This window comes from Macaca fascicularis, chromosome 17 (assembly GCF_037993035.2).
Source record: "Macaca fascicularis isolate 582-1 chromosome 17, T2T-MFA8v1.1".
Taxonomy (NCBI): Eukaryota; Metazoa; Chordata; class Mammalia; order Primates; family Cercopithecidae; genus Macaca; species Macaca fascicularis.
Genome location: NC_088391.1, coordinates 98,859,342 through 98,885,931, shown reverse-complemented (window position 1 = coordinate 98,885,931; position 26,590 = coordinate 98,859,342). Strand labels below are relative to the sequence as shown.

The window sequence follows — 26,590 nt, the reverse complement described above, 5'->3', positions numbered from 1 at the left end:
TATGATAATCTAAACTTTTCCTTTCCTTGCTAATCCTAGGTCTCAGGTGAATCCAAAGATTCAGGTGGGTGCTGTGTCCTGAGATTCTAACTTCTTGGAAATTATAGCTGCAAGAGAATGTTATCAGGAAATACAAAAATGTCAAAGGATTTAAAATAATAATAATTTGAACTGGGAATGTTTTAGATAAGCTTTAAAATTATGTTATATAAATAAATTACATGGGCTTCCATGAGCTATAAGGTTTCTGTAAACATCTAAAGGATTTTGAAAGAGCAAGGATGTCTATAATTATCGTGGTAAATCTTTAAATAAGTAGCAATTAAATTATGCAGAATCTCTTGAGGAACTTGCTGGAAATAAAGATGAGGCAGGAAGTTAGGGTATAAATTGCTAATTATATATGTATATATAAGCATATACATGCACACATATATTTGTATGTGTATATATATATATACACTCTTTGGTATAGTTTTGAGACATTAACTATATTAATATTAAAAATTATAAATTTATTACTCAAGAGATAATAGAATAGATTAAACATCTTGGAATCATGGATTTTTTTTTTTGAGATGGAGTCTGGCTCTGTTGCCCAGACTGGAGTGCAGTGGCACAATCTGGGTTCACTGCAACCTCCACCTCCCTGGTTCAAGCAATTATCCTGCATCAGCCTCCCAAGTAGCTGGGACTACAGGCGTGTGTCACCACTCCCAGCTAATTTTTTGTATTTTTAGTAGAGACTGGGTTTCACCATGTTAGCCAGGATGGTCTTGATCTACTGACCTCATGATCCACCTGCCTTGGCCTCCCAAAGTGCTGGGATTACAGGCATGAGCCACTTCGCCTGGGTGGAATCATGGAGTTTTAGGGAGGCTTAGCAATCAGGTATATTCTTACTTTTAATTTAATAAATTAAAAAATCTAGAGACCTAGGAAACCTGAGACCCTGAGAGATTACGTACATTTCTCAATAGTAACAAGCATATTTACAAACTCAAACGTGTTTCAGAGTATTAGTACAATAGCTAAGTGAAAGGAAGAGAGATTGAAATAAATTCAACTTGAAGATTTTTAAAGGAAAACAATCAATATAAATATTCCAGTCCTTGCTACTTCTCTTCTCGAGAGGTATCCAGATGTGCGCAGGTTCTGGGAAGCTGATTTGCTGTCCTACCACCACTGTGGGTGATTCAGGACGGCTGCACATCCTTGGCATTGCGGTTGAGAAGAGTCCAAGTCCATCTCTCCTTCCCTGGACCTTGGCTGGACTATGATAGCTTTGACTAAGAATATGTTGCAAAGGACATGATTTCAGTTCTATGCTCACCTGTGAGAAGGCTAGCAGCTTGGTCATAGTGTGTCCGCAATTTATTCCTTCTGGTGGGTTCCTGGTCTCGCTGACTTCAAGAATGAAGCGGTGGACGCTCGTGGTGAGTGTTACAGCTTTTTTTTTTTTTTTTTTGAGACGGAGTCTGGCTGGGTCGCCGGGGCTGGAGTGCCCTGGCGCGGTCTTGGCTCACTGCAAGCTCCGCCTCCCAGGTTTCCGCCATTCTCCTGCCTCAGCCTCCTGAGTAGGTGGGACTACGGATGCCCGCCACCTCCTCCAGCTAGTTTTTTGTATTTTTTTTTTTGTTTTTTTTTGAGACGGAGTCTGGTTCTGTCGCCCGGGCTGGAGTGCCCTGGCGCGGTCTCACCTCACTGCAAGCTCCGCCTCCCGGGTTCCCGCCATTCTCCTGCCTCAGCCTCCCGAGTAGGTGGGACTACAGATGCCCGCCACCTCGCCCAGCTAGTTTTTTGTATTTTGTTTTGTTTTGTTTTGTTTTGAGACGGAGTCTGGCTCTGTCGCCCGGGCTGGAGTGCCCTGGCGCGGTCTTTGCTCACTGCAAGCTCCGCCTCCTGGGTTCCCGCCTCCCGGGTTCCCGCCATTCTTGGGCCTCAGCCTCCCGAGTAGCTGGGACTACAGATGCCCGCCACCTCGCCCAGCTGGTTTTTTGTATTTTTGTTTGTTTGTTTGTTTGTTTTTTGAGAGGGAGTCTGGCTCTGTCGCCCGGGCTAGAGTGCAGTGGCGCGGTCTTGGCTCACTGCAAGCTCCGCCTCCGGGGTTCCCGCCTCCCGGGTTCCCGCCATTCTTGGGCCTCAGCCTCCCGAGTAGCTGGGACTACAGATGCCCGCCACCTCGCCCAGCTGGTTTTTTGTATTTTTGTTTGTTTGTTTGTTTGTTTTTTGAGAGGGAGTCTGGCTCTGTCGCCCGGGCTAGAGTGCAGTGGCGCGGTCTTGGCTCACTGCAAGCTCCGCCTCCCGGGTTCCCGCCTCCCGGGTTCCCACCTCCCAGGTTGCCGCCATTCTCCTGCCTCAGCCTCCCGAGTAGCTGGGACTACAGATGCCCGCCACCTCGCCCAGCTAGTTTTTTGTATTTTTTTTTTTTTTTGAGAGGGAGTCTGGCTCTGTCGCCTGGGCTGGAGTACCCTGGCGCGGTCTTGGCTCACTGCAAGCTCCGCCTCCGGGGTTCCCGCCTGCCGGGTTCCCGCCATTCTCCTGCCTCAGCCTCCCGAGTAGCTGGGGACTACAGATGCCACCTCGCCCTGCTAGTTTTTTGTATTTTTTTGTTTTTTAAGTAGAGATGAGTGTTACAGCTCTTAAAGCTGGTGTGTCCAGAGTTTGTTCCTTCAGATGTGTCTGGAGTTTCTTCCTTCTGGTGGGTTCGTGATCTCCCTGACTTCAGCAGTGAAGCCGCAGACCTTCACAGTGAGTGTTACAGCTCTTAAAAATGGCGCCTCTGTAGTTGTTTGTTCCTCCCAGTGGGTTTGTGGTCTGGCTGACTTAAGGAATGAAGCTGCAGACCCTGGTGATGAGTGTTACAACTCATAAAGGAAGTGGAGACCCAAAGATGAGTAGTGGCAAGATTTATCGTGAAGAACAAAAGAACAAAGCTTCCACAGTGGAAGAACAAAGCTGCCATAGCGTGGAAGGGTACCCTAACCGGTTGCCAGTGCTGGCTCGGGTGGCCAGCTTTTATGCCCTTATTTGGCCCGGTCCACATTCCGGTGAGTGGTCCATTTTACAGAGTGCTTGTTGGTCCATTTTACAGAGTGCTGATTGGTGTGTTTACAATCATTTAGCTAGACACAAAAGGTCTCCAAGTCCCCATCTGATCCAGAAGCCCAGCTGGCTTCACATCTCATTAGGATCCGAACCATTGTGTAAGATATCCAAGTGCCCTGATGGAGAGGCCATCTTGTGAGTCCCCATAATTGTGGGATGAAGAGAGGCCCAGATGAGTGCAATCTTCCAGTCACTACTCTTCAGACAGGTACATGAGCCCTCTGGGACCCACTAGACCAGATGAGATGCCAGCTGCATACCACTGGGTGACCTCAGTCAATGCCTGCCTGAATTTCTGGCCCATGGAACAATGTGATAGAGTAAAAGCATTGTTGCTTGAAGCCACTAAGTTTTAGGAGCATTTGTTATGCAACAATAGATAATCAGAATATTATACTTTGGATCAATTTAGGAAGAGAACTAACATTAATTTCAGGAAATGACTGCTTTTACAAAAATTAATCAACATACTAACTCAGCTAAGTATATTAGGTCAAAGTATAATTCAGAATTACTTAAGATTCAACCAGGGCCCAACAGACATCTAGTAATTTATAGGCACAGATTATTCTTGTCCTTAACATTCTGGAAATAATTGTACTCTAGGTCCTTACTGCTAAAGTTGTGGTGTGTGGTCCAGTGCCCTTATCCTCACCTGGGAGCTAGTTAGTAATACAGGATCTCTGGCTCTGCTCCAGGCCCAGTGCATCAGAAACTTCCTTTTAACAAGACCTCTGGTGATTCCTAAGCACTGTGGACCTTGAGAAGTCCTGGTCTAGGTAGTTTTATTAGAAGCAGTGGGAGGCTGATAAACAAATGTGGGAGGAACAGTCTTCACATTCATTTTCCTCTTCCTTGTTTGGCAATAAAAGTTTCTACTTTTAGATAAATTTGTTTTCCTTCAATATTAAGTCGTTACAGGCAGAGTTTCTTCAAGTCCCAAACATTCAAGAATTCTAAAGCATACTTACAAACTGCAGCATGTATTACAAATGTATTTACATTAGACTTAATTAGGTCAGTAAAATATATAAAGCCATTTTTTCAGTTCTTAGAAAATACAGTTTTTTACAATTTAGGCTGGTGGGGAAATAGATACAAAATAAATATTATTACATATGGAGTAATTAACCCAGTTTTGGTTTCTGGTGGTGGAAAAAGGCATCTAGAGAAGAATACCTAAATTTATTAACATAAGAAAGTGACTTTGGTGACAGATGGGAGGGCGGTGGGGGTGTGGGGGAAGCGCAGAGGCCTTCTCTTTGACAGTTTCTCACTGTCGTCACCTCGTGGCTGAGGATGAAATTCCTTCTTCTGGTCTTGCTGTTTCAATATTGTTTTTCTTTTTCTTTTTTTGTTTGTTTTGGAGATGGAGTCTCGTTCTGTAGCCCAGGCTGGAGTACAATGGCATGATCTCAGCTCACTGCAACCTCCACCTCCCGGGTTCAAGTGATTCTCCTGCCTGAGAATCACTTGTAACCCTGAGTAGCTGGGGTTACAGGTGGGAACCACCATGCCCAGCTAATTTTTGTATTTTTAGTAGAGACGAGGTTTCACCATGTTGACCAGGCTGGTCTTGAGCTCCTGACCTCAGGCTATCCACCTGCCTCGGCCTCCCAAAGTGCTGGCATTACAGGCTTGAGTCACTGCACCTGGCCTCAATATTGATGTTATATGTTTGTCTCTCAATAACTCAGCAAAGCTAAATCTCATGGATGGGACCGAGGATCAAAGCAACTCAGTTTCCCCGATGGGTTCCTGGGGGAGGAGAGCTCACCCTGAACAAAGGAGTAGAGAGCGTGGCATGGACCCTGGGGTACAGGTTGGTCTTCAGCTATGGCAGGGAGATTATCTGGTGACCTCCTGGGAGGTGATCCAGCTTCAGGCCATTCAGAGTCTTTATGAGAGGGGACTGTAGGGAAGAGAAGAATTCAGGCCACCTGAATGATTGGCATCAATGATGTATTTGTAACTGTTGGAGACAAGGTGCTCCCTACTCCAATGAGAACAGGTGTGTGAGAACGGGCACACCTTATTTCCCTCACGCTGCATTTCCACAGCCTGGTGATTGGCATAGAGCTCAGTCGATGTTTGGTTGTTCACTGACTGACAGGAAGAGTGGAACTCACCAAATAATGAGAAAATTGAAAGCTGGAGTGAGATCACAGACTAGCAGTAGGGTCATACTGGAAGGTAGGAGCAACAGCATCACCACTGACAACACAGGGTGAGGAAGGCTCCCCAAGGCTAAGTGGAGATGGGCTTCCCCCAAGGAAAGGGATGCCCTAGCCATCTTGGCTTGTTTTCTGAGGGCTATGAGGGTTGTGGGGCAGAAAAGAGGAGTATTTGCCCTGCTGTCTTGGGTTGTTCTTCCATATAGCCTGGGAAAGCCCAAGTTACAATTCAACTTATATTTTTGCCATATCATTGGATATATTATTGTTTCTAGCAACATCTGTATTCACCATTCACCCAAAATGAACCTTGTATTTTATTCCTTTCTCTAAGCTGCACTGAAATGCCCCTTTTCCTATGAAAACACAGTAATTTACAAGAAAAAGGTTTTACTTTTGTTACATTTCCATGTGCTGAGAACTAAATATTCAGTTCTCATTTGTAAGTGAAAAGTAACAAGCAGGAAAAATAATTATAATCTGTGAAAGTATGGCTTATATAAGTTGCATAAATTGAGGTATAAAGATATCAAGTAATAAGGTTTATAGGAAATACAAAGGCGGTGGTTTCAGTGTGAATCACAGAAGAGATTTTTAAAAACATCAAAGAGATTTTTCTTCACAACAGTTAATTAAAAGTGAGCGATATATATATATTTTTCAAAAATATTTATTTATTTATTTCATCTTTAAAATCTTTTAGGTTCGGGGTACATATGCAAATTTATCACATAGGTGAACTTGTGTCGTGGGGGTTTGTTGCGCAGATTATTTCATCACCCATTATTAAGTCAAGTACCCAATAGTTATCTTTTCTGCTCCTCTCCATTCTTCTGCCCTCCACCCTCAAGTAGACCCCAGTGTCAGTTGTTCCCTTCTTTGTGTTCATTAGGTCTCATCCTTTAGCTGCCACTTATAACTGGGAACTTGCAATATTTGGTTTTCTGTTCCTGCCTTAGTTTGCTAAGGATAATAGCCTCCAACTCCATCCATGTTCCCCCAAATGACATGATCTCATTCTTTTTTATGGCTATGTAGTATGCCATGATGTATATGTACCTCATTTTCTTTATCCAATCTGTCATTGATGGGCATTTAGGTAGATTCCATGTCTTTGCCATTGTGAATAGTGCTGCAATGAACATTCACACGCATGTGTCTTTATGGTAGAATAATTTATATTCTCCTGGCTGTATACGCAGTAATAGGATTGCCGGATCAAATGGTAGTTCTGCTTTTAGCTCTTTGAGGAATCATCATCCTGCTTTCCACAATGGTTGAACTAATTTACACTCCCATCAGCAGTGTATAAGAGTTCCCTTTTCTCTGCAACCTCACCAGCATCATTGTTTCTTGACTTTTAAGTGATAGCCATTCTGACTGTGGTGAGATGGTATTTCATTGTGGTTTTGATTTGCATTTCTCTAATGATCAGTGATATTGAGCTTTTTTTTCATATGCTTGTTGGTTGCATGTACGTTTTCTTTTCAAAAGTGTCTGTTCATGTCCTTTGCCCACTTTTTAATGGGATTATTTGTTTTTCTCTTGTAAATGTGTTTAAGTTCTTTATAGATGCTGGATATTAGACCTTTGTCAGATGCATAATTTGCAAATATTTTCTCCCATTCTGTAGGTTGTCTGTTTACTCTGTTGATAGCTTCTTTTGCTGTGCAGAAGCTCTTAAGTTTAATTATATCCTACTTGTTAATTTTTTATTGTGTTGTGATTGTTTTTGGTGTCTTTGTCATGAAATCTTGGCCTGTTCCTACGTCCAGGATGGTATTGACTAGTTGTCTTTCTGGGTTTTCATAGTTTTGGGCTTTACATTTAAGTGTTTATTTCATCTTGAGTTGATTTTTGTAGATGATGTAAGGAAGGGGTCCAGATTCAATCTTCTGCTTATGGAGAGCCAGTTATCCCAGCACCATTTGGTAGGCTATATATTACTGATTCGAGTTTGAAGCTCATTATTGGTCTGTTCAGAGAATCAATTTCTTTTTTGTTCACTCTTGGGAGGGTGTATGTGTCCAGGAGTTTATCCATTTCTTCTAGGTTTTCTAGTTTGTGTGCATAGAAGTGTTTGTGGTAGTCTCTGATGGTTATTTTTAATTCTGTGCGGTCAGTGGAAACGTATCCTTCATCATTTCTAATTGTGTTTATTTGGATCTTCTCTCTTTTCTACTTTATGAGTGTAACTAGCAGTCTAGTCTATCTATCTTATTAATTAAAAAAAACAACTCCGGGATTCATTGATCTTTCTGATGGTTTTTGTATGTCTTGATTTCCTTCAATTCAGCTCTGATTTTGGTTATTTCTTGTCTTCTGCTAGCTTTAGGGTTGATTTGCTTGTACTTCTCTAATTTCTTAAGTTGTAGAGTTAGCTTGTTAATTTGAGATCTTTCTACCTTTTTGATGTGGGTATTTACTGCTATGAATTTCCCTCTTAACATTGTCTTAGCTGTATCCCAGAGATTCTGGTATGTTGCATCTTTGTTCTCATTCATTTTTTAAAAAATCTTGATTTCTTCCTTAGTTTCATTATTTACCCAAAAGTCATGCAGGAGTATGTTGTTTAATTTCCATGTAATTGAATAGTTTTGAGCAATTTTTTTAGTCTTGACTTCCATTTTTATTGCACTGTGGTCTGAGAGCGTGTTTGATGTGATTTGAGTTTTTGCATTTGCTGAGGATTGTTTTAGGTCCAATTATGTGGTTGATTTTGGAGTATATCTCATGTGGTGATGAAAAGAATGTATATTCTGTTGTTTTTGGGTGAAGAGATCTGCAGAGGTCTATCAAATTCATTTACTCCAATGTTGAGTTCAAGTTCTGAATATCTCAGTTTATTTTCTACCTTGATGATCTGTCTAATACTATCAGTGGAGTGTTGAAGTCTCTCACTATTATTGTGTGTGAGTCTATATCTTTTTGTAGGTCTCTAAGAACTTGCTTTATTTCTGGATGCTCCTGTGTTGGGTGCATATATATTTAGAATAGTTAGGTCTTCTTGTTGCATTGAACCCTTTACCATTATGTAATGCTCTTGTTTGTCTTTTCTAATTTTTATTAATGTAAAGTCTGTTTTGTCTGAAATAAGGATTTCAATTCCTGCTTTTTTCTCTCTTCCATTTTGTTGGAAGATTTTCCTCCATCCCTTTATTTTGGGCCTGTGAATATCATTACATGTGAGATGGGTCTTTTGAAGACAGCATACTGTTGGGGCTTGCTTTTTTATCTAGCTTGCCACTCTGTGCCTTTTAAGTGAGGGCATTTAGCCCATTTATATTCAAGGTTAGTATTAATATGTGTGCATTTGTTCCTGTCATTGAGCTGTGACCTGGTTATTATGTTGGCTTGTTTGTGTGGTTTAGTGACACTGGTTTGTGTGTTTAAGTGCATTTTTGTAGTATCTGGTAGTAGTTTTTCCTTTCTATGTTTAGTGCTCCTTTCAAGAACTCTTGTAGGGCAGGTGTTGTGGTAACAAACTTCCTCAACATTTGCTTATCTGAAAAAAATCTTATTATTTATCCCTCACTTAGGAAACTTGGTTTGGCTGAATATAAAATTCTTGAAGATTTTTTTGTTTTAGAATATTGAACATGGTCCCCAATTTCTTCTGGCTTATAGAGTTTCATTTGAGAGGTCCACTGTTAGCCTCTCAAATGAAAGGGATTCTCTTTGGAGGTTACTGTCCCTCTCTCTGTAGCTGCCTTTAACATTCTTTCATTTTAACCTTGAAATATCTGACAATACGTGTCTTAGGGATGATCTTGCATAGACTCTTTCAGGATTTCTCTTTATTTCTAAACTTGACTGTTGATCTCCTAGCAAAATTCAGGAAGTTTTGGATGGTATCCTGAAATATGTTTTCCAAGTTGTTTACTTTCTCCCCTTCCCTTTCAGGGATACCAGTGATTCATAAATTTGGCCTCTTTACATTATCCCATACTTCTCAGAGGTTCTGTTCATTCTTTTATATTATTTTTTCTTTATTTTTGTCTGACAGTCTTATTTCAGAGAGCCAATCTTCAAGTTCTGAGTTTTTTTTTTTTTTCTCATCTTGGTTTATTCTGCTGTTAATACTTGTGATTGTATTGTGAAATTCTTGTATTGTGTTATTCAGCTCTATCAAATCCATTAGGTTCTTTATTATACCAGCTATTTCATCCTTCAGCTCCTTTATCATTTAATTGTGATTCTTACTTTCCTTGGATTGAGTTTTGCCATCCTCTGTAATCTCAATGGGCTTCATCCCTATCCATGTTATGAATTCTATTTCTGTCATTCCAGCCCACTCAGCCTGGGTAAGAACTCTTGTTGGAGACTTGGTTTTGTTCTTTGGAGGACATGTGGCACTCTGGCCATTTGAGCTACTGTAGTCCTTGTGTTGGTTCTTTCTCATCTCTGCATATTGGCATTCCTTTACCTGCAGTGTAGATTGAGTGCAGTCAACAGACTTGTTTTCTAGATGTTTTCACAGGACTGAGGCTATGTACAGAGTCTTTATTTGAAGCTGACTTCTTGTCTTTGATTTCAGAGTAGTGTATGCTTAGTTTATTTTTGGTGTTGAAGCTTTCGGGTGTGATCCAGTAGGTGGCACTTAGATGTTCTGGTCAGTTGGTAGACTCTCGCTCAGTTGCGTGGCTTCCCTCTGTTTCCTCACAGTTACAGCCGTGGTCCCTCTCAATGTTCGGAAAGTGTGGGTTCCTCTCCCCATTGAGTGCTGGCTGTAGATCACGGCTTGGCATTCCTCGGCTGCCCATTGCCGCTCTGGTGTGATCTCGGTGTTATTCTCCTTCCCCAACTTGGAGGCAGCAGAGGAAGGGACCTTAGTAGTGGTTGTGTCCAAAGGTCTTCTGCTTGTTTTCTGGGGGTCCACTCCAGAGAAATGGAGGTCAGAAATTGCTCAGTGCAATCATCCCAGGATGGAGGGTCTGTGCTGTGGGCCCAAGCAGGGGGTTCTCTGTCTAGTGATGAGCAGTGGGGGCAGTGGCTGGAACCCAAGGAAGACAGACTGGCCTCCTCTCCTTGGATCAACTACAGGTTGTTGGAGGTGTGGCTAAGACACATAAGGTCTTTGCTCCTTTGTTAATCTGAGGGTAGCAAGGGCAGTTCCACTGCAGAGGCAGTGGCAGAGAGGCTTTGAGTCTCTGGGGACTCTGTCCAGGGAGTTGCAGAGCTCCTACTGGCTCAGTAGTTCTGGTGGGGGTGGCTAGAGGCCTAGGCCTGGAGGACCTGCCCAGTGAGGACATATAAAAATGAGCACTCACGTAACAGTCTGGTCACTTTTCTGCAGTGCTGCTATGGTATGCTGGGGCCCACTCCAGTTCCTGGTCACCTTGGATTTTCCAGTTCCTGGAGGTATCAATAATAAAGGCTATGAAACAACAAGAAAGACAGCCTGCCTCTCTCTTTGAGATCTCCTTCCCAGAAAGTTATGGGCCTATTGCCGGCTCAAATACACCTGTAGGAGGTGTCTGGAGACCCTGGTTGGGAGGTCCCACCCAGTGAGGAGGAATGGGATCAGGGACACATTTATATAAGCAAACTAGCCATGTTTTCATAGAGCAGCTGTGCAGAGCTGGAAAACTGCTTTCAGCCTCAGTCGGTTTGGACTGTCTAAAGCTGGAAATCTGGATGGCTAAGTCACCTCAACAGCAAAGATGGTAGCCCACCCCTCCCTCTAGGTGCTTCGTCCCAGAGAGGTTTCAAGTCTCTGTTGGCCAGAGAACACCAACGGGGGTGGCTGGAGATCCTGGTTGGGAGGTTCTGCCCAGCGAGGAGGAATGGGATCAGGGATCCTTTTTAAAAAGCAGCCTGGCCATGTTTTCATAGAACAGCTGTGCTGTGCTGGGGGACCACTTCCACCCTTGGTTGGCTTGGACTCTCCAAAGCCTGAAGGCTGGATGGCTAAGTTGCCCAAACTACAAAGATGGTGGCCCGCCGCTCCCTCTGGGAGTTCTGTAAGTTGCCCAAACTACAAAGATGGTGGCCTGCCGCTCCCTCTGGCAGTTCTGTCTCAGGCGGGTGCAACACTGCTATCCTTGTCTGGCTGGAATTCTAAGCCAGTGGGCCTTATCCTGTGAGGTACCACGGAAGTGGGGTCTGCAGACTGTCGCTGCTCAATCTAGATTCAGCCGCTTTCCTAGGGGTATGTATGGCAGTCTAACCTCCCACCTTGCCTGAATTGCAACTACTTTTCCTGGGAAGCCCAGAAAGCCCAGGTCTCTAAGGCTTCTGGGTCTCCATGTGTGTGCCTGTGTGGCTGCCCTGCTGAGACCCCACTTAGCTCTGTGTGTCAGACTGAAGGCCCTGGTGGAGTGGGTTCATGGGGGACTCTCCTGACCTGAGAGTTGCAAATATCTGTGGGAGCAGTGTAGGTTCCTGGGGTCACTCATTCACTCACTGCTTCCCCGGGTGAAGGAGGTTCCCCTGGCTCTGTGTCACTTCTGGTGGGCTATTGATCTGCCTTAATTTTCTCCATTTTCCATGGGTCCAGTTATTTCCTTGATTAGTCTCAGTGAGTGTACCTGGGTGTTTCAGTTGAAGTTGCTGGGCTTACCTGCCCCTTCTGTTCCTGTCTGTGAGAGCTGTGTGCACTAGATTCTTCTAGTTGGCCATCTGGGCCACTACCCCCAACAAATATTTGTTAAGCACCAACTGTGTGCCAGGCACGACATAGCTGCTGTGTAGTAAATAATCATCAGGACAATAAAAATGTTTGCCTTCATTGTTCTTATGGACTTAGACGAAAATACAAGATATTTTCATATAAATTGCAATAAAGTGTGAAAATATTTGGATTAGAGAAACATAGAGCTTGAAAAAGACTTCCTAGAGGAAGTATATTTAGATTGGGACTATTGATTGGTGAGGAAGGGTGGAGAAAGAGGTTCCTAGACCAAGGGAACAGCATCAACAGGCATTGTGGAAGGTTTTTACTTTTATCCTAAAGGCAGTAAGTCAAAGAGGGCTTTCTAAAGGGGAATGATGCATTCGGTTTGGCATGCTAGAAAATTCTATCTGGCTCCAGTGTGGCAAATACATTAGAGAAAGAACAAGATGGAGACAGGGTTTCTTGTTTGGTGACTATTTGTTTTCTGTCCTTCAGGAATTAAAATGAGTACACCCCAGGAGAGTAAAGCCTTGATATATGGCATCACCTACCTACCTTTTAATTCGTATCTACTTGCTTTAGATATTTACACTTAGTTTTCTTTCTGTTTTATCCCAATAGTTGAATTTTTTTTTCTGTTTTTTTGTTTTGTTTTGTTTTGTTTTTTTGCTCTTCATTGGTCTTTAGTGAAAATAATCATATCTAGCATTTTTGGAGCACCACTTTGTGCAAGATACTATGGGTTCTCCTGTGATGTTCACAAAAATCCTTTGAAGTAGGTGCTGTCTCCATGTTTCAGATGGGAAATCTGAGGCCTTGAAAAGGTATGTAACTTGAACAAACTCACTCAGTAAATGCTGGTGCTGGAAATACACACCCAGCCTCATCGTCCATGCTCTCATCCAGTGATCTAAATGAGCCTCTTAGGACTACCTGGAAGCATGCTAATGGAGTGAGATGGTGCTGTGTTGGGTGGGGTAAAGTCAGTGCCATGGGATGCAGGGTCAGAATTTTCTCTTGATTTTACTGAACAGTGAGCATATGCTTCTTCCCTGGTCCACCCTCAGAATTCTTAAAGATTTCTTATATAGGGAAAAGAACTAGACTTGATGATAAAACTTTTTGCTAAGGGAGCACTTACTGTTCCTCCTTCTATAAATATTTCTTTTTGGCGAAGGGTGATTTAGAGTGTGTGACTTCTTTGCTGGAGTCCTAATGCACTCAAGGACAGTCATTCCTGTTTGAAAACCATTATATTAACATCCATAGCCACCTAAGCTCACCCTGTCTTTTAGGGAGGCTCCATCTTTGCCACTCTGGGTGTGATTCATGGACCAGCTGCATGAGGTTACCTGGGAGCTTGTTAAAAATACAGAACCTCAGGCCCCCTCCAGGCCTTCTGAATAGAATCATCTTTGCCACAAGATCATTGATATCTGTATGCACAATAAAGTTTTAGAAGCACTGTTCTAAATCTTTCAAATTCCTTATCAGTGATTCACAAACATGTGGCCTGGTTACATCAGAATTTCCTGATGTGTGAGTAAATAAAATGCAAATTCTTAGGCCCTGCAAAACCAAAACCAAAACCAAAAACTCCTACTAAATGAGAAACTCTGGAGATAGGACTTAGAGTTATGTATTTTTAAACGTTCTCTGTACAATTCTGTACAATTTTAACCCCTGATATAAGGAAAGAGAAAACTCCAGTTTTACATTACCATGTACCAGTAAAATGTTCTTTCTCACAGAATAGAGTGAAAATGTCACATAGTTAGATCCTGTTTTATTGCTGAAAATATTTAAAGTGCCATTAAAATATGATGTTAAAGACATTTTGCAAGTATTTTAAAACTTTTAAAAATGACTCAAGGAAAATATATTGTACAAGTTCTTTTGTATAATAAATATTGCAGTCTTGAGACTACTTGGACTTTAGAACTTGCAGTTATTCAAATAAAAATCAGACAAAGCTCTGATGCCCACTGAAATTCACAGTGTGCCTGACTTTTTAAGGTATTTAATCATGGAGTTTTATAAGGTGCAGATTGTAAATTCACATTGTGGGGAATTAGTGTTTTAAAAATTTTCCATTTCTTTTAAATAATCATATTTGAGGTGAGGTTTTTCCTATCAACGAATGAAAATAAGAAAGACACAAAAGCAAATGAAATTTGTTCTTGTTTGTTATGAGCTTCAAAGCTGAGTAGTTCAATATGAGATTATCATTCTGTTGCCTTTTGTATAATGTAGGCCAAGATGTTTTGACTCCCTGAGCTGGGATGTTTGCACGTGGTTCTGAGCAACAGCATTATCTGAAGGCCACCTTTGCTTCCCATTCAGGGCTCACAATAGCACTCTCCTCCCACTTGTATCACAGAAAATTACATGCTCATTAGAATTGGGCTATAACTGTGATGAAAGGGGTATTTTCTTTGGAACCTGAAGTGTCTGTGTTAATATTCTAAGCTTTAGTATTACAGGATGAATAAGCTAGTTGTTGACATAGGAAACCGAAGCAATTCTATTGTATACAATTACTAAATGTGAACTACTGTAAGGTTTTATGGTTTTATTAGCATGTTCACACTTTTATTTCACACTTAGAGTGTGACTACCAGTTTGGAATCCATCATATACAGTTTTGAGCTTCTAATATTTCGTTATGATGATTTGATGCATGAACAGATGGTGTGGCAGGAATGGCTGGCTGCACTGCCATTCATGACCCATTCATCATTTAGTGTTGTAGCTGGGGGCAGCTGCCCTCCATGGTCCACACTTCCCAGCCCCTCAGCCTGCAGGTTTGGCCATGTCACTAGCTTTCCAGTAGAATGTGAACAGAGGGAGTGTGTAGCATTTCCAAACCAAGACTTTTAGAAGCGGACTTCACTTTCGATTCCTTTTCTTTCCTGCTCCCTAGAGGAGCCACAGATGCAAGGAAACCGGACCCTAAGTTAACATCAGGGAAAGATGTCTGGTGCCTGGGAATATCAATTTTAGGCCATTTTTTAAAACTGATAAATAAGCTTTTGTTGTGTGGCACCATTAACCTTTTGGGATTCTTCATTATCACAGCTGAGCCTCTCTTTATCGAAGTGGGGAGAATGAGTTGGAGTGGAATAAAAACACAACTTAGAGGGCAAAGTGAGAGTGAAGAAGCAGGGGTGGCCTTCCCTAGTTCACATATATCCGAGGCTGGTCCTCACCTCCAGAAAGTGCTATAGGGTGGAGTTCGATGTTACGTGCATTTTGTGCGTGTCACAATGTAAATAGTAAATACAGTTACTGGGAGGGGCCAAGATGGTTGGCTAGAAAAAGCTGTGGTTGGAGGCTCCCACCCAGAACGAAAATGGTGAGTGAATCCTGCACTGGCAACTGAGGCATCCAGGTTCTCTCACTGGGACTGACTAGAAGATTGGTGCGACCCGCCGAGAGTAAGGAAAAGTAGGGTGGTGTGACGGTCCACTTGGGTGAAGGAAAAGCAGGGTGGTGTGACAGCCCACCCGGGAGCCACCAGGGCAAGGGGAGCTCCCACCTCCAGCCAAGGAAGGCAGTTAGAGATCTTGCTATCCCACCTGGGAAATCATGCTTTCTGTATGGATCTTTGCAACCTGTGGATCAGGAGATCCCCCTCATGAGCCCACGCCACCAGGGCCTTGGGTCCCAAGCACAGAGCTGTGCAGACTCTCCGTGGCCACTAGGCTGGAGACTGCCTAAGACTATCAAGTTCCTGTGGGCAAGGGTAGCAGCCATCACTGCAGCCCTAGTCTGCTGTTTTTCCCCTGCTGGTGCCAGGGAAACTGGACAGTTTGGACCCATGAGGAATTACCCACAGTGCAGCACAGCAGCCGTGGCAGATCGTGGCCAGGCTGCCTCTTTAGGCCAAATCTTGACCTATCCCTCCTCACAGGGCGGAGCCTCCCTGCAGGAATTTTAGCAACTCAAGACAGGGACTTGGGGGCCGAACTCTGATCTCCCTGGGACTGAGCCCCTGAGGAGAGGGGCAGCTGTGGTCTTCTTGGATCAGCAGATTTAGTCTTTCCCCCTGCTGGATCTGAGGAATCTGGGCAGTCCATCCAAGTAGGATTCCCCCCAGAGCAGTGCACCCCCTCCACCAAGGGGCTGCCAGAGTGCCTCATTAAGTAGATCCCTGATCCTGTGCTTCCTGACTGGGTGAGATCCCCCAACAGAGTCACCAGATGCCTTATATAGGAGTGTTCCTGCTGGCATCAGTTTGGGGCTCCGCTGGGATAGAGATCCCAGAGAAAGTAGCAGGTGGCCAACTTTGCTGTTCTGCAGTCTTCACTGGTGATACCACCAGGAGTGAGAGGGACCCAGGAGAACAGGGTCTGAAGTGCACCCCCAGCACTTCAGACTGTTGGAAAAGGGACCCTGACTGTTAAAAGAAAAACAAACAACAGAAAGCAGCAACAGCAGCTACAAAAAAAGTCCCCACAGAAAAACTCCACCCAAAGGTCAGCAGCCTCAAAGATTGAAGTTAAGTAAACTCACAAAGATGAGAAAGAATCAACAAAAAAATGCTGAAAACTCAAAAAGTCAGAGTACCTCTTCTTCTTTAAATGATTGCAACACCTCTCCAGCAGGGGCACAGAATTGGGAGGAGGTTGAGATGGATGAATTGACAGAAGTGGGCTTCAGAACAAACTTTGCTGAGCTAAAGGAGAATGTTCTAGCCCATGCAAAGAAGCTAAGAACCATGATAAAACATTACAGGAGCTGTTAACCAGAATAACCAGTTTAGAGAGGAACATAAATGACCTGATGGAGCCAAGAAAAACAAGAGCTTCGCAATGCAACCACAAATGTCAGTAGCCAAATGGACCAAATTGAGACAAAAATCTCAGAGCTTAAAGACTATCTTGCTGAAATAAGACAGGCAGACAAGATTAAGGAAGAAAGAATGAAAAGGAACAAACAAAACCTCCAAGAACTGTGGGATTATGTAAAAAGACTGAGTCTACGACTTATTGTCGTACCTCAAAGAGACAGGGAGAATGGAAGCAAGTTGAAAAATATACTTCAGGGTATCATTCAAGGAAACTTCCCCAACAGGCCAACATTCAAATTCAGGAAATCCAGAGAACTCCAGTAAGATACTCCACAAGAAGATCAACCCCAAGACACTTAATGATCAGATTCTCCAAGGTGGAAATGAAGGAAAAAATGTTAAGGGAAGCCAGAGAGAAAGATCAGGTCACTTACAAAGGGAAGTCCATCAAACTAACAGCAGAAACCCTACAAGCCAGAAGAGATTGGGGGCCAATAGTCAATATTCTTAAAGAAAAGAATTTCCAACCCAGAATTTCATATCTGGTCAAACTAAGCTTCATAAACGAAGGATAAATAAAATCCTTTTCAGACAAGCAAAGGCTAAGGGAATTCATTACCACCAGGTCTACCTTGCAAGAGCTCCTGAAGGAAGCACTAAATACAGAAACGAAAAACAATTACTGGCCACTGCAAAAACACACTGAAGTACAAAAACCAGTGGCACAATGAAGCAGCTACATCAGCAAGTATGCAAAACAACTAGCTAGCATCATGATGACAGGATCAAATTCACACATAACAATATTAACCTTAACTGTAAATGGGCTAAATGCCTCAATTAAAAAACACAGAATGGCAAGCTAGATAAAGAGTCAAGACCCATCAGTGTGGTGTATTCAAGAGACCCATCTCACGTGCAAAGGCTCAAAGGAGTGGAGGAAACTTTAGCAAGTAAATGGAAAGCAGAATAAAGCAGGGGTTGCAATTCTAGTTTCCAACAAAACAGACTTTAAACCAACAAAGATCAAAAAAGACAAAGAAGGGTATTACATATAAAGAGTTCAATCCGACAAGAAGAGTTAACTATCCTAAATATATATGCACCAAGTACAGGAGCACCCAGATTCATAGAACAAGTTCTTAGAGACCTACAAAGAGATTCAGACTCCTACACAATAATAGTGGGAGACTTTAACACCCCAATGTCAATATTAGACAGATCATCTAGACAGAAAATTAACAAAGATATTCAGGACTCAAACTCAGCTCTGGATCTAATGGGCTTGATAGATATCTACGGAACTCTCCACCCCAAAACAACAGAATATATGTTCTTGGCGCACATGGCACTTACTCTAAAATTGATCACGTAAGTGAAAGTAAAACACTCCTCAGCAAATGGAAAAGAACTGAAATTATAACAGCCTGTCAGACCACAGTGCAATCTAATTAGAACTCAAGATTAAGAAACCTACTCAAAATCACACAACTATGTGGAAATTAAACAATCTGCTCCTGAATGATGCCTGGGTAAATAATGAAATTAAGGCAAAAATCAAGAAGTTATTTGAAATAAACGAGAACAAAGAGACAACATACCAGAATCTCTGAGACACAGCTAAAGCAGTATTAAGGGAGAAATTTACAGCACTAAATGCCCAGATTGAAAAGCTCAAAAGATCTCAAATCAACACCCTAACATCACGACTAAAAGAACTAGAGAACCAAGAGGAAACAAACTCTAAAGCTAGCAGAAGACAAGAAATAACCAAGATCACAGCAGAACTGAAGGAGATAGAGATACAAAAAGCCCTTCAAAAATTATTGAATCCAGGAGCTGTTTTTTTGAAAAAAAAAATAATAATAATAAAATAGACTACTAGCTAAACTAATGAAGAAGAAAAGAGAGAATAATCAAATAAACACAATAAAAACTGAAAACATAGTTATCACCATTAACCCCACAGAAATACAAACAACCATCAGAGAATACTATAAACACCTCTATGCAAATAAACTGGAAAATCTGACATAAATGCATAAATTCCTGAACACATACACCCTCTGAAGACTGAACCAGGAAGAAGTTCAATCCTTCAATAGACCAATAACAAGTTGTGAAATTGAGGCAGTAATAAATAGCCTACCAACCAAAAAAAAAAAAAAAAAAAAAAAAAAAAAAAGCCCAGGACCAGATAGATTTACAGCTGAATTATACCAGAGATACAAACAGGAGCTGGTACCATTTCTTCTGAAAGTATTCCAAACAATTGAAAAGGAGGGACTCCTTCCTAATTCATTTTATGAGGCCACCATCATCCTGATACCAAAACCTGGCAGAAATACAACAAATAAAGAAAACGTCAGGCCAATATTCCTGATGAACATTGATGCCAAAATTCTCAATAAAATATTGGCAAACTGAATCCAGCAGCACATCAAAAAAACTATCCACCACGATCAAGTCAGCTTCATCCACAAGATGCAAGGCTGGTTCATACACAAATCAATAAATGTAATTCATCACATAAACATAACTAAGGATGAAAACCACACGATTATCTCAATAGATGCAGAAAAAGCTTTTGATAAAATTCAATATAGCTTATATTAAAAACTCTCAATAAACTAGGTATTAATGGAACATACTCAAAATAGTAAGAGTCATATATGACAAACCCACAATCAATACCATACTAAATGGGCAAAAGCTGGAAGCATTCTTCTTGAAATCTGGCATAAAACAAGGATGCCCTCCCTCACTACTTCTAGTCAACATAGTAGTGGAAGTTCTGTCCAGGGCAATCAGGCAAGAGAAAGAAATAAAGCATATTCAAATAGGAAGACAGGAAGTCCAAATTGTCTCTGTTTGCAGATGACATGATCCTATATCTAGAGGACTCCATTGTCTCAGCCCAAAAGTTTCTTAAGCTGATAAGCAACTTCAGCAAAGTCACAGAGTACAAAATCCTTGTGTGAAAATCACAAGCATTCCTATACACTAACAATAGACAAGCAGAGAGCAAAATCATGAATGAATTCCCATTCACAATTGCTACAAAGAGAATAAAATACTTAGGGATACAGCTAACAAGGGAAATGGAGAACTTCTTCAAGGAGAACTACAAACCACTGCTCAAGGAAATCAGAGAGGACACAAACAAATGGAAAAGCATTCTATGCTCATGGATAGGAAGAATCAATATTGTGAAAATGGCCATACTTCCCAAAGTAATTTATAGATTCAATGCTATTCCCATTAAATTGCCAGTAACATTCTTCACAGAATTAGAAAAAAAGACTTTTAAAATTCATATGGAACCAAAAAAGAGCCCATTTAGCAAAGACAGTCATAAGCAAAAAGAACAAAGCTGAAGGCAACATGCTACCTTACTTCAGACTATACTACAAGGCTATAGTAACCAAAACAGCATGGTACTGGTACAAAAACAGACACATAGACCAATGGAACAGAATACAGATTTCAGAAATAAGACCACACATCTACAACCATCTGATCTTCAACAAACCTGACAAAAACAAGCAATGGGGAAAGGATTCCCTATTTAATAAATGGTGCTGGGAAAACTGGCTAGTCATATGCATAAAATTGAAAGTGGACCCCTTCTTTACACCTCACACAAAAATTAACTTAAGATGGACTAAAGACTTAAATGTAAAACCCAAAACTATGAAAACCCTAGGAGAAAATATAGGCAATACCATTAAGGACTTAGACAAAGATTTCATGACTAAAACATCAAAAGCAATTGCCACAAAAGCAACAGTTGACAAATGGGATCTAATTAAACTAAAGAACTTCTGCACAGTGAAAGAAACTATCTTCAGAGTGAACAGACAACCTACACAATGGGAGAACATTTATTACAAGCTATCCATTTGGCAAAGGTCTAGTATCCAGACTCTACAAGGACTGTAAATTTACAGGAAAAAAACAACCCCATTAAAAAGTGGGCAAAGGAAATGAACAGACACTTCTCAAAAGAATACGTTTTTGCAGTCAACAAACATATGACAAAAAAGCTCAACATCATTGGTCATTAGAGAAATGCAAATCAAAACCACAATGAGATACCATCTCATACCAGTCAGAAGGGTGATTATTAAAAATTCAAGAAACAACAGACACTGGTGAGGCTGTGGGGAAATAGGAGCACTTTCACAATGTTGATGGGAATGCAAATTATTTCAACCATTGTGGAAGACAGCGTAGTGATTCCTCAAATACCTGGAACCAGAAATTCCATTTGGACCAGCAATCCCATTACTGAGCATATACCCAAAGGAATATAAAGCATTCTATTATAAGGATACATGCCAAGTGTATGTTGATTGCAGTGCTATTCACAATAGCAAAGACATGGAACATGGAATCAACCCAAATGCCCATCAGTTAGAGACTAGATAAAGAAAATGTGGATTGGGTATGGGCTCATGCTTGTAATGCCAGCACTTTGGGAGGCTGAGGCAGGTGGATCACCTGAGGTCAGGAGTTCAAGACCAGACTGGCCAACATGGTGAAACCCCGTCTTTACTAAAAATACAAAAATTAGCCGGGTGTGGTGGTGAACACCTGTAATCCCAGATACTGGGGAGGCTGAGGCAGGAGAATTGCTTGAACCCAGGAGGCAGAGGTTGTAGTGAGCCGAGATTGTGCCATTGCACTCCATCCTGGGCAACAAGAGTGAAACTCTTTCTCAAAGAAAAAAGAAAAGAAAAAAAAAAAAAAGAAAGAAAAGAAAATGTGATACATATACACCATTGAATGCTATGCAGCCATAAAAAGGAATGAGAACATGCCCTTTGCAGGGACATAGATGGAACTGGAAGCCATTATCCTCAGCAAACTAATGCAGAAACATAAAACCAAACACCACATGTTCTCACTTATGAGTGGGAGCTGAAATGAGAACACATGGATGCAGGGAGGGGAACAACACCCACTGGTGCCTGTCAGGGGCAGGGGGAGGGAGAACATCAGGATTGATAGCTAATGAATGTGGGGCTTAATACCTAGGAGATGGGGATGGGGCTTAATACCTAGGGCATGGGTCTCCTGCCTCAGCCTCCCCAGTATCTGGGATTCCAGGCGCCCACCACCACGCCTGGCTAATTTTTGTATTTTTAGTAAAGATGGGGTTTCACCATGTTGGCCAGTCTGGTCTTGCAACTCCTGACCTCAGGTGATCCACCTGCCTCAGCCTCCCAAAGTGCTGGCATTACAGGTGTGAGCCCATACCCAGCCCCCATTTTCTTTATCCAGTCTATAATTGATGGGCATTTGGGTTGATTCATTCCATGCCTTTGCTATTGTGAACAGTGCTGCAATGAACATACACTTGGTGGGTGCAGCAGACCATAATAACACGCGTTTACCTATGTAACATACCTGCACTTCCTGCATGTATATCCCAGAACTTAAAATAAAATTAAAAAATAAAGTTACTTATTATGCCATGTATTCAGTAATAAAATGTTTACTGAGTACTGACTATGGACCACATTGATATATGCCCACCAGGCTCTCTGGCCAAGTTTTGGGCCAATGGAGTTGAAGAAAGGTAGTGAGTTTGGGTAAAGCAATTTATCACAATAAGATATGATAAGTGCTATACTAGGAATAAGACCAGAAAACTTCGGAAGCTTGAGATTCTGCTTGAAAGTAGTGGAGAATGATTCACCAGCTGCCAAATTTTAGTGCTTAAGATGCATAAATTGATAGTTTTGTGATTGAGGGTTACTTAGCAATAAAAATAAAATAATAATTGCAACAAGTGGATAAAATTAGAATACTTAGGATTAAATACTTGAAAGTATTTTACAACTGGAAATTAGTGAAGGGATGGTGCAGAAGAAGGTGGCAATTATTGCATAGCGATTGACAATTCAACTTTAAATAGAACCTTGAAGAAGGAGTTTCTTTCCCACAAGGCCAATAGAAGCAAGACTAGTAAATAATAGGAATGCACAGAAACAAAATTCTCTCTCTTTTTTTTTTTTTCCTTGAGATGGAGTCTCGCTCTGTCCCCTAGGCTGGAGTGCGGTGGCGTGATCTCGGCTCACTGCAAGCTCCACCTCCCGGGTTCACGCCATTCTCGCGCCTCAGCCTCCTGAGTAGCTGGGATTACAGGTGCCCGCCACCACGCCCGGTTAGTTTTTTGTATTTTTAGTAGAGACGGAGTTTCACTGTATTAGCCAAGATGGTCTCGATCTCCTGACCTCGTGATCTACCTGCCTTGGCCTCCCAGAGTGCTGGGATTACAGGCATGAGCCATCGCACCCGGTCCAAAAACAAAATTCTTGACATTTGGTGTGGTGGATTTTATTGGCGTGCTCATTCTATTATCTTTGTCACTATCCTGTGTAAACATCCGTTTGTCCTTTTTCGTGCTAGATTTTGAGGATCTAGCTAGATGTCATTATGCATGGGTGGAATTCAGCTGTCCAACTTGCGTAATTTCCAAAACTTCGCTGACATTACATTAATAGCTTAAGGATTGTTATCTAATTCTACCTAAATATTTCCTCAATGAGATACTGAGTGATAAGCTAAAAAAAGACTGAAATTTCCCAAGAAAAATTCTGTCTTGCTCACCACCCATTGATATGTACCCAATATTAGTAAGATGAAGGTAGCAATCAGTCAATATTTTATGAAAACGTGAATTGTTAACTGAATTTCGCGTATCCCTTTTTTTTGCTTATCTAGATATACAAGAGAATGCAGAACAGTAATTAATGCTTACCAAGAAGGAAGAAATGAGAGAAAACTACAAAGAAATATAAATTATTTACATATGCACAGATAAAAGCTTTATTGTATGTTATTGATTCTGAATTTAGAAGTTTTATCAAAATGTCAAGGCAAGACTGATACTATATGAGAAAACCTGACCTAGATATGATGAAATCAGGTAATAAAGGCATAAAATTTTAAACTAAAGACATTATCAATTTAGTCCCCACGTAAGGGTCACCCCTCTGCAAAAACATGCAGCCTAGAGGGCAAGAAAGGGAGGTTCCATTGTGGAAATCTTAGACATGGAGTCAAAGAACATGTGAGGAAGGAAGGCTGACATCTCATGGCAGGGCAGTGACACATGAGACTGCCCCTTGTAAGGGGCAGGCATTTTGGAGAGGAAAGGGAGGTTTTTGTTGAGTCCCTTGCTATGTTGCATCATACACAGATTTTCATGCTGTTTCCTTTAATTTTCATGTGGCTCTGTGGGGCACACTGCATGAACCACACCAATTCTAGCCTATCTTCTCTGACTCTGAAGGCTGTGCTCTTTCTGCCATGTACACTGCAAGGAGATAACTCCTGGAAGGCACCAAAGCAACGGTGCATACAACCCCCGCATCTTACAGGACTGGGGACATCCATGGCATTTTAGGGCTAAAGGACAATTTTTAATCCAATAGTGTCATTTTACACTTAGTCATACATTAGAAAATCATGTCAGTCATACCTTTGAAATCAGGTCCCCCTTACTTCCACTGAAGCACTGTTTTGAATGGCCACCACCAACCTGTACTAGTGAAATCACTTCTGGTTGCCTTTTCTCTCCCATTCTTGGCCCCTTATCGTCTATTATTCAAACACCGTTCATGGCAATGTTAGTCAAACGTAAATCTCAGGGTTTTTCATTTCTCATCAAAATTGTACAATAATTTTTGTATCATACACAGAGTAGAATACAAAATAAAACACAAATGCTTACCGTGGCCTCTTAGGCCCTGTGTAGAAATCATTTGGACATCTCTCTGACCCCACTTCCAATGGCTCCGGCACTTGGCAGCCTTTTCACTGTTACTCAAACACGCCCAGCACACTCTCAACTCAGATCCTGTGCACCTGTGAGAGAAAAGATCAGGCAACAGTGATTCCAGGATTTTGATTCACAGCAGCTGAGTTAATGATGATGCCTTTATTCAGAAGGGGAGGGGGTTGTTTATTTTTTTAATTAGGGAAAAATTTAAACATAAGCAAAATTAGAAAGAATAGTACAAAAAATTTCCACAAAGTCATCACCCAGAAATAGTAACCATCAAGTCCCTGAGATCCTTGTTTCATCTGTGCTTTAATTGGATTCTCCTTCCTCTATCTTCCACACCAGCACCACCACCATGGGGCTCGTTAAGCAAATCTCAGACTTTGAATGATTTATTTTTATCATTTATATTCTAGGAAATATTTTTAAAATCACAATACTGTCATCTCCAATAAATGAACTATTATTTCCTAATATTATTGAATATTCATTCAATATTCAGATTCAGAAAACTTGTTTTGATATATTAAGTTGTGATCTATTGGTACCAGACATACCTAGATTACTGGCCTGACTCAGCAGTTGGCAAATTATCTGACTTCCAATAGAGTATTAAAGTATCTGAGCCTGGGTTTGCTCAACTGTCATACTTCCCTTGCAGAGTTGTTGTCAGAGTTAAAATTAATATGTATGGAAAGACCTTTCCTTATACTGCTGAGCAGCCCTGGAACGTCTGCCCAGGCCTCAGAAGGCATAACTGCAGTGGTTGAAATGTAGAGAACATGTGTTTGTCAGAAGTAGATCTGGTCTTGATTTGATATTTGGGTAACATCTTCCTTCTGACAAATTCAAATTAGTTGGCTAATAATATTAGGTTCTGTTCTTCAGCAAAGTTAAAATATTAATGAATTAAAAAGGAAAAGCTCAAACCTATTCTGTAGGATTTCACCCACTGTAGGGTTTGCATACACTCTGTTCACAAAGATCTCTTACACACGTGCCTGACACGTTGAAGGTGATCCAATTATTTAAAAATACATTGGTCATATTTTGCACTCCTTTTTGAGCTCTGCCTCTTGAATGCTCCAGGCCATGACCACTGCAGTAGCAGCTGCTGCCATGCCTATCCCTTCCTGACTCTTAAGTTCATACTTCTTCATGGTGAGACAAGTTGCTTGAGAATAGATGTAACTCTGGACTCAAGCATAGCCAACTGTTAAGGCAAAATGCTTGCTTGTATGGCAGAATTTGGAATTCAGGCCCTCACTGTTATAGCCTCGAAATAGACCAAGAAAGAATCGTAAATATACAAAGGCATTGTGTATTTACCATGGAGCACTCCCAGGATGTTCAGAGTAAACCAGGGCCATTGTTTCTAGGATGTTTGTGAAGGATGCGAAGTGCAAACCGTCACTCAATGACTCAGGCAAAATCAGACCAGACCTACTTCTGACAAACGTGTGTTCTCTCCATTTCAACCACTGCAGTTGTGTCTACTGAGGCCTGGGCAGAAGTCCCGAGGCTGTATATGACAGTATAAGGAAATGTCCTTCTGTGTGGGTGCCTGCCATTGCCATCCGCATCTGCACAGAAAAAAAAGGGAGATTACAGCTGCATTCCTGTGTTTCCTCATTTTTCGCTCCAGAAAACTGGATTCTGATCCCCTCCCATTGTAAAAAACAAACCTGAAGGCACGTAAAAGTAAGCTGAAGAGTGGGTAAAATATCCAATGGTTGAATTAAAAGGAAAAGTTTGCCACCAAATCTTAACCTCTATTCTGCTATCTATTTAGGGAAAAGCTCCAATAAAGTATTTTAGCTCGAGTCTCAATGCTGGAATTTAAAAGCGGTAAATGGAATCGTAATCAAAGCTGTTTGGGGTTATTCTGCCCTGTGCCATCTCCTCTTTTTTAACTTTCCCTCATGCCACTTTCTTCTCCCCTTTTCAGTGGGAAGAGCCTTGGGTTGGAAGAATTCAGATGTGTGTTGAAATTCTGGGAACATTTCTTGGCTTCCTCAGGCCGATTCCCTCACCTCGAAAGCAAAATGGTGCACTTCTTTGTGTATTGTTTAATTTCTGGACTCTCCCACTAGCTCTAAGGTTCT

The 26,590-nt window shown here is 41.5% G+C and overlaps 1 long non-coding RNA gene across 7 annotated transcripts in view; it reads left to right on the top strand.

Moving 5' to 3' along the window:
- The first annotated feature begins 2,260 nt into the window (after window positions 1–2,260).
- Window positions 2,261–26,590, top strand: part of LOC102121715 (uncharacterized) — a 212,297-nt gene continuing 187,967 nt past the window's right edge. For 4 of the 7 annotated variants that reach the window (XR_010582679.1, XR_010582681.1, XR_010582680.1 and 1 more), the window contains exon 1: window positions 2,261–2,751. This is a non-coding gene — a long non-coding RNA (uncharacterized lncRNA). The remainder of the gene's footprint in view (window positions 2,752–26,590) is intronic. The other 3 variants (XR_012426754.1, XR_012426755.1, XR_286011.4) reach the window with 2 other exon arrangements.